The 8,810-nt window shown below is 39.6% G+C and overlaps 1 non-coding gene across 1 annotated transcript; it reads right to left on the bottom strand.

Moving 5' to 3' along the window:
• Window positions 1-7,053: 7,053 nt before the first annotated feature.
• LOC141625441 (small nucleolar RNA R71) lies at window positions 7,054-7,159 on the bottom strand. Its single transcript, XR_012535221.1, has one exon. It is a non-coding gene; the product is annotated as a small nucleolar RNA R71 (small nucleolar RNA).
• Between the last annotated feature and the right edge of the window lie 1,651 nt (window positions 7,160-8,810).

Below are 8,810 nucleotides of genomic sequence, written 5' to 3'. Positions count from 1 at the left end.
ATTTTAGTGGCTTATCAATTTGAAAACATATGCGAATCTTCTGAACGATGGAGTTGGAATTATGCAAAAATTATTAATACAATTTAAATGAGGATTTTTACAAAATCGTTGGTCGAAACATCACTGCATAGGAACTTTCTGACCACAACCCACTAAAATATTTATTACTCCTAATCCATATATCCTATAAGCATGAAACCAACGCCAAATGAACACTAACTCACGAGGCTATCTCTCATAAAATTATCATCCATAGGCAATAAACAGAAAAGAAATGGCAGTAAGGTCAATTAAAGAGTAAAATCAAACAAAACGAGTTTCAGCACTAGGTCATTCTTTACTATGTTACAAGCTCTTATGAACATACTATGTATACTAACCCATCCCAACATAAATCTCACACTTTGTATTTACGTAAACATCTATCCCCTAGAATCCCTTCGCATCTCGATCTACTCCTTACATCTAAATCACGATTGCTATGACTAGAAACAAGCAATTCAATAGTGTTTCTGATTACTATCACAATACTATACCAGCATGGCTTCGGGATCACATAACCGCATATCACTAGACATAATAGCACTATCAACACGTCATTCACATCCATCCAGATAAATATCATCAATTCGCAATTATTTTCACGCTCACGATTACCACAATCCAACACTTCATTGATTATCAATCTGAACACGAAAATTTATTTCTCATCTCCACAACATCATATGATCACGTCATCATTCATACAAAATACTTACCGTGACGTTGTCCTGCAGAATGGTTAGAATATATGGGCCTCAAGGTATACATCAACTCGATTATATCCAAGGTTTTCCTTCTAACTACCCCATTCACTCAATTTTCTCTCGGGTTACCTGGTTCAAAACTGAGAGGGCAAAAGAGCACGTATTAAGGGCGCCTTCTTAACCGCACTGTGAGCTCCTAACAGTTTATTCCCAAGGGTTCATTTTATTTAGACACATCCTACGTTCATTGGGTTAATTGGTTTAGGCTTGAGGATCGTTCGCTCTGATACCACTTTGTAACACCCCGATTTATGAAGGAGCCTTTAGCAAGACATTCCCTAATAAACCGGACTGTTACCATCTCGGTTTCCCGAGGTAGTGAATAACAAATTAAACTCCAAGGCAAAATATATAATTACTTTAACTTAATTATTACAAAACCTCTTTTACATCAAATTACAGGAACTAACATAAATGAAAGTGAAAGTCTTCTAAATGATGATCTAGCTACTAAGTCTTCTGATCCAGTGTCTCACGCCCATCAAGCTCCCAGCCTATCTCATAAACCCGTCAAGCCCGCTTTTGCTCCCCAATATTTGGATCGTCACAGGTGTTCACGAATACACAGGGTCAACCACGAGGTTGAGTAGGGAATACAATGAAACAACAAAATATGATATGCATGCTCCTCCGTCACCACCATCTCCATCTCAACTCATATCTCATAACCCGGAACACCCAGCCATACCGATCCCCGGTAGACTATATATCGACCGTAGCCGATCTGCCAGCTCGCAGCTGAGGACACCAGGGCAAGTCCTGCAGAACCCGCCTGGGCCTTATCACAACATCATCTTCACCACACCACATCACCACAACATCCTCCATCTCCAATGCATATGAATGCTCAAAAGAAATTAATGCAACACAATATATATATCTTTGAACTGATCAATCATAAAATCATGCTGGTTACCAAATGTTGTGATAACATACTCAATACGATCAATTCAGTCAATCACCTTCCAAAGATATGAATCATAACGTAAATCAACAGCCACGAAGCAAGTCAACGTTCACAGTTTGGTCATACGAAACACAAACAAGTCAACACAATTCAACATCAACGATAATAAGTCAAGTGTATTTCTCTACCTTTTCGCAATCCAAGCACACACAAGCAATCACTTATGATCCTTCACTTATCCATCACCTACATAACATAATTATGTATAATTACCATCTACTCAGTCAATTAATCATGCACATAACCTAGACTCATCATAACTTAATAGGAATATCAATTTAAAGAACAAACACGACTTTTCCTGATTTTCCTGCTCATGGCAGACTCGGTATAAAATGAATAACTAATTCCAGAAAATTCGAATTGATGCAAGGCCAATTGAATTGGAACCCCATGAGTCTTAGCTACAATTTATATCTAACGTGTTTTTCTCAAATTCCAAACTTATCAAGGGTTTTCAGACTGATTTCCAAAAACTGACAGAAACCGTCGCATAAAAAGTATTGATTCATAAAACGAGTTTGACAAATGATTCTTAAGTAAAACCAACGCCTAACTCATCTAAACTCTTTAAATTAAATATATGAAAAAGACCCAGCACCAAATCAATATCTAAATTATGTTTTAGAAGTAATCTTTCAGCCTCTACTGATTTGCGGACTTTTTAGATAGACGTTCACAAATAACTTCTTCAGGAAAAACTACACGGTGAAATGCTACCAATTTTCACAGAGATAAACTAGGCTTGGAATAAATATGAGTCTCTTCTTTAACGTTTTGCATCCCACGGCTTTAAGACAGGTAAAACACTCAAATAACACAGACCAACGAATCTGTAAATTGCTGTAACTATTCCATTCATTTATCTCATACAATTTATAATCAAAAACCCCCAAACCAATTCTAGGGTTACGAAAATTATCCCAATACTACTATAATTATGCTAATAATTGAATAAAGAGGTAATAGGATAGTCTACTTACGAAATAGGATGAGAATAGGCTGAGAAATCGCCTCGCAATTCCTCACGCGGCTCCCTTCACACACGGCTCCCTCATCTCTCTTTTCTCTCTTTTCTCATGGTTAAAATGAATATGGTGATAGGGAGATTAGGGTTTGGTTAGATGGGTTATACATATAGGATAGGTGCTATTAAGACGATACGGGCCTAGCCTAGTTAGATTAATTAAAACCCGAGTCACATAATTACCCGAGTCACAAATACACTACACGACCCAGCTGGTAACTCGGCCTAATATAATATCATATTAAAATACCGGGTATTACAGTATTTTAACACCCTTTTCTTTTATTTACCATTTTCCCCACTTATTTAAACTTGCAAACATATTAGTCATAATTCATAATCATCCATGTTCTTTATACCATGTCGGTTTAATCCGAGTACGATGACAAACTTGACTAATTACAAGTAAATGAACTTAACATAATTAGCTCAAATCAAACATTTTCCTTTCACTTTTATTTTATTTTATTTCATATTTGTCTTGACCATATCATATGTCATCCTTGGCTAATATATATGCCATGTCGATTTAATTCTATTACGGTGCCAAAACGTTAAGCACACATATTTTACATTTTTATTTGTAAACTATGCTTTTCAAACTTGCAAATCCGGCAACAAATATTACTAACACAATAGTAATTATTCCGAGTCATGCAAATCATACTTGCAAATCATTTATTACAAAATACGGTTGTAAACAACCTTTTTAACAACCAGGAGGCACCTCTTGGCTCGTCCTATGGCTCGCGCCCCAAGAGTCTGCCTATTTCCATCTTTCAAAACCTGGGCAGAGCCCCTTTCTATGCCAATAGGCTCGCGCCCCAATGGGGCTGCCTGACACTGTTCTGTCTTGTTTTGGTACTTGTCTAGGACGATCCCGATTACGGTTAACCCGAATACATGACGGATCAGATTGACGAGTTTGCATTTTACACTTTATCCTTTAAACACACTTTTTCAAATAAATGGATCATGTTAAGCATCATAATCCGAATTTGGTAAATGGATGTTTAATTTCCGTTTTTACATGCAAATCAATCTAAATCCAACTCGACATCAATTACTTGATATTTGGATTAACAAACTGACTTAGGAAATTCTCACATGTTAGGTTAAGACTTTTGGATGCGCATTCATGCATTTAAACCGTTTTATTAACTCTTGTACTTAAACAATCATGATCGATCAGTAAAGGCCGCTAACGTGGGCGGGATTGGGTGTCTGATTAAAGTGCTTCCCAATACGTACCCTCACCCCTTACTCAGAACCTTTGGATAATGGATGGCCTTATCCAGGGCGCACGAGAGTCATTTTAGGCATAGAATGCTAAAAGGGGGACGAATCCTTATCTTTAGTACCTATGTCAAACACTGCTTTGTGCTTCGTTTGACCGAGGTATAAAGTTGATTTTGAACGGTTTCCAAGCATCCCATAATTGCTTGGCGGCGACTCCGAACATCTCAAACATCGTTTCGAGACCTTTGCCGAGACGAAACCGACCGATCTAAAGCGATCCGGTCGAAAGCATTTTATGCCACTGAGCGTGGCTTTCAAAAGACCGCTGCATGTCCACAATTTGGCTTGGCGTGCAGGTGGCCCGTGACTACGGACCGGTAGGTGGCTCTTGCCCACAGACCGGCTTGTGGCCCATGTCCACACTATCTTTATATATGTTATGCATGCACTAGATCCACATAAATATAAATTAAGGGTAATTTGTAAAATGAATTAGATGAGTCTAATAAGGGTTTATGAACCTAACAGTATGAGCATGCTTTAGTGTTTATTGCTGGGACTTTTCTTACGTAGTAATATGTGACATAGGATATGTTGGTTTATATGTTGTCAAATCGTGAAATGGGTATCGTTCTTGGCATGACTCGACTGAGTAGAGGGTACTCGACTGAGTTTTCTGGCGCTCGACCGAGTGAAGGTTATGTGCGTTTTGGCAGTAGCTACTGGAATATGACCACTCGGCTGAGTAGAGGCAGTACTCGACCGAGTAGGGCGTACTCGACCGAGAACGTGTTGTGCTCGATCGAGTAAACTTTATGTGCATTTCAGATCAGCTTCTGGAGTCAGAGTACTCGGCCGAGTAGTCAGTATACTCGATGATACGTGCAATTTATATCGACTTTTTAGCCTCTTATTTGCACGCATTTCTATGCCTTTCTGTGTCGCTTTGTATTGCAAAATGCCCCGAATTGGCTACTTTGGTTTGTTTTGTCTTAATTGCAGAAATGGACCCGAAAGTAGCGGAATCGACCCTTATTCGTCCCATTTAGCATGCATTGTAAGGAAATGGAGATTTTGGAGCAAGAGTCGTACCTCGGAATGCGTGAAGGGTGGTCAAATGAAGCTGTCATCACGAGTTGAAGGCTGATCTCAATGGAAATCACTCGACGAGATGTTCTGAGAGTCGATCGAGTGGTTTGGCAGGAATAAAAGGTCGATCGAGTAGTTCTTTCTGCTAGATCGAAATGAGCCTTTATGGAGTTACTCGATCGAGAGCCTTAAGTGCTCGATCGAGAAGATTTGCTGAAGAAGACCTCAATCGAGTAGTCTGAAAGTACTCGATCGAGTAGTTTGCTGTGTTACATGGGTTTTAGTAATCCGTGATAGGTTTAATTATGTTAATTTTTTCTCCCCTATATAAGAGAGTCGTCATTAGGTTATAAAGCACCCCTGTTTACAATTTTACTTTTTAATCACAGCTGAACTTCTCTTAATCTGATTCCTTTGCTCTTGCTTTTGTGGATTGTTCTTTACGCTGGATTCTATTAGGTTGTAATCATTCCTTTCTCCTTAATCTCAATACTCTATTTACTTTAATTTCTTGTTCTCTTATTATTACTCTTGCCTTCGTCTAATTTATGCTTGATTGTTATTCCTTAATCATGTTTTCCATTGGCATGCCTTTTGTTATTATTGTTGATTACATTAAGAACATGAGTAGCTAATTTCTCTATGTTAGGATTAGGGGATCCATGGTAGAATTGTGACAATGTAGTAAATAGACTAGATAATTTATATGTGAGAATCTGTCCCCATAGCAATATAACTGTAACACATATTTAGTTGAGTGCACGCTTCTAAATAATATTAATTTGGTTAACATTGCTCCTGGATCGGAAGATTGGAATAAACAGACTTGCTATGAACAATAGACTACCCTAATGAGGACGGAAGTTAAGTTAGTGGAATTCTAGGGTGGATAGCGCACCAGAAGGACCTTTCCCTTGCCCTTCTCACAGTAGATTGTCTAAGCTATTTGCAACTGAGTCGATAAACTACCATGGTGAACCGAAATCCTGAGATACCCTCTCTTATCTGATCACTTCCATCTCATTTTCTCACTTTATTGCTCTTGCTTTATTTCTCTTGCCTTTTAATCTTGAGTAGTTTAGAAAACCAATTTAAACCCCCCATTTGTGACTTATATAGACGGACTTTCAGATAGATACCTTGCCTACCTGTAGAGATCGACCCTACTTATCACTAGCTTCTATTAGTATATTTAGGTATTATTTTTGGTACATAACGACCGTATTAAATTTTGGCGCCGTTGCCGGGGAGGCAATAGCCCTGTCTGTCTATGTTGTTTCATTTATTTATTTCCGTCTCAGGGAATTTTTATTCCTTGAAACAGTTCTCACTTATTTCCTTCAGTGTTGTGTATGCCCAGGTCAAACAGGGTAGAATTAGTTCCAGCTGATCCTGAGCCAGAGATATCTTTTCGGCATAGACTTAGACTGCAATGGAAGATTCAAAAGGAAGACTTGAGTACTTTTGAACCCGAGCTACAACATTTTCTATTTGCAGAAGATCCGTCTTGTGAAGAAGACAACTCTATTTCTGCTATCAAGCCAATAAAGATGCCTAATATTGCGAGTCACTCAGAGCCTATTGCTGCCTCGATCCCTAAAGGTTTCAAGCTTGCGACCGAGGATGGCAACACTTTTGACATCCGGCCATCCTATATTAATTTGGCCGAACAAATCTGTACCGAGGTGTGGCGGGTGAAGATCCGCGTAAACATATGGAGATATTTACTGACTATTGCTCTACCATTCCCGCCACTAAGGGAGTGACCCAGGATAAGATTAAGAAAGTCTTGTTTCCTTTTTCTCTGGCCGACGGAGCCCGTGAATGGCTCACTGATCTTCATCGTACTGCAGCCGGTATCACTAACAAGGAGACTCTTGCCCTTTCCTTTTATAAAAGGTATTTTCCTCCACAACGTACCAATCAGCTGAGAGGAAAAATCACAAGTTTCAAGCAGGCACCTGATGAGAATTTTTATGAAGCTTGGTGTCGTTTCAAGAAGTTGGTGAGGTCTCTTCCTCACCATGGTTTTGATCAATGGTTTTTATGCAACCAAATCTACAATGGGTTGTATGACGACCACTGTGCTATATTGGACGCCTCATCTAATGGACGATTTCAAAAGAACAATGATGATGACAAAGGATGGTGAATTATTGAGGAGATGGCTACCCATTGTGTTGAGTATGGGAACCCGAGAGATGGTATTCGGACAGTTAATTCAGTTGATAATGCTGTAGTGGCTCAGCTGGAAGCCATGAATGCCCGTTTTGATAAGTTAGAGTTGCAAGCTGCTGGTGATCAACAAACGGTTCACTTGTTGACTAGATAAGAAGCCGTTACTTGTGAGAGATGTGGGACTAATGACGGTCACACTGATGTTGACTGTCTAACAGAGAAGGAGCAAGTCCTTGCCTTTCAGCAATATAGGCAAGAAGGAGGTTCTTATTTTAATAATCAGAGTGGAGTCCACCATAACTTGAAATGGACTAGTCAGAATTTGCTTAATCCTACTCCTCCTCCGCAGCAGCAACAAGCTTATGTCCCTCCTCATAAAGCTAAAAAAGGCTTTCAAAAGCCTCCATCCTTTCCACCACCGCATCAAGGAGCTTCTTCTAGTGGAGTTAGTGAGTTAGCTGAGTTGAAGTCGATGCTCCAATCATTGACTAAGCAATTGTAGATGAGTGACCAGCAGAAAGAAGCATCAATAAAGTCACTCAAAACCCAAGTAGCTCAACTGGCCGCTAGTTAATCTACAAGGAAGCCGGGTCATTTACTGTCTCAATCTGAGAAGAATCCACATAAGACGATAAATTTGATTAACTTGCGCAGTGGTCTTTCCTACGAAGGACCCAAATTGTCAACTGTTGAGGACATATCAGACCCGGAGGATGTCGTTGCTGACGATGAACAGTCGTCCATTGCTAAAACTATGCTTAATCCGAAGAAAATACTCGATCGATTAATTTATGGAGGTCGATCGAGTAGAATTGCTGATAAAAATGCTCGATCGAGTGGTTCTGAAGGTTGATCGAGTAAAGTGGATAATCAAAGATTCGATCGAGAGGCTGAAATAGCTCGATCGAGTGAAAAGTCCGGGAAAAGTGTTCGATCGAGTGAAATTGTGCCTCGATCGAGCAATGCTGATAATGAAGGACTCGATCAAGAGGCTGAGAATGCTCGATCGAGTGAAAAAGTTACTGAAATACCTCGATCGAGAGGTAAAAGAGATCGATCGAAGAGAAATGAGTTTGAACCCGTCGAGACATTGGAAAAAGGAATAAAGGGCTCGAAATTCCTATCACAGTGCCCTTTCCAAGGCGATTGCAGAACAATAAGGCTAACCAACAGTTCGGGAAATTTGCGGAGCTCCTGAAAAGCCTTCACGTTAATGTTCCCTTCGCCGAATTGCTTACTCAGGTACCCTCTTACATGAAATTCATGAAAGAAATTTTATCGCGTAATAGACATATAAATGACCACGAAATGGTGGCTTTGACTGAAGTAGGGACTGCCTTAGTTCAGAATAAGACACCACCCAAACAATCAGACCCGGGTAGCTTTTCAATTCCCTGTCATATAGGGACCCATTTGATTGATAATGCGCTATGCGATCTAGGAGCTAGCGTGAGTGTCTTATCTTTGTCTCTCGCTAAGAGACTCGGTTTCACGAAGTTTAACT

The sequence above is a fragment of the Silene latifolia genome, chromosome X (assembly GCF_048544455.1).
Source record: "Silene latifolia isolate original U9 population chromosome X, ASM4854445v1, whole genome shotgun sequence".
In the NCBI taxonomy this organism is placed as follows: domain Eukaryota; kingdom Viridiplantae; phylum Streptophyta; class Magnoliopsida; order Caryophyllales; family Caryophyllaceae; genus Silene; species Silene latifolia.
Note: the sequence above shows the minus strand (reverse complement) of the source record. Positions and strands in the feature narration are given on the sequence as shown.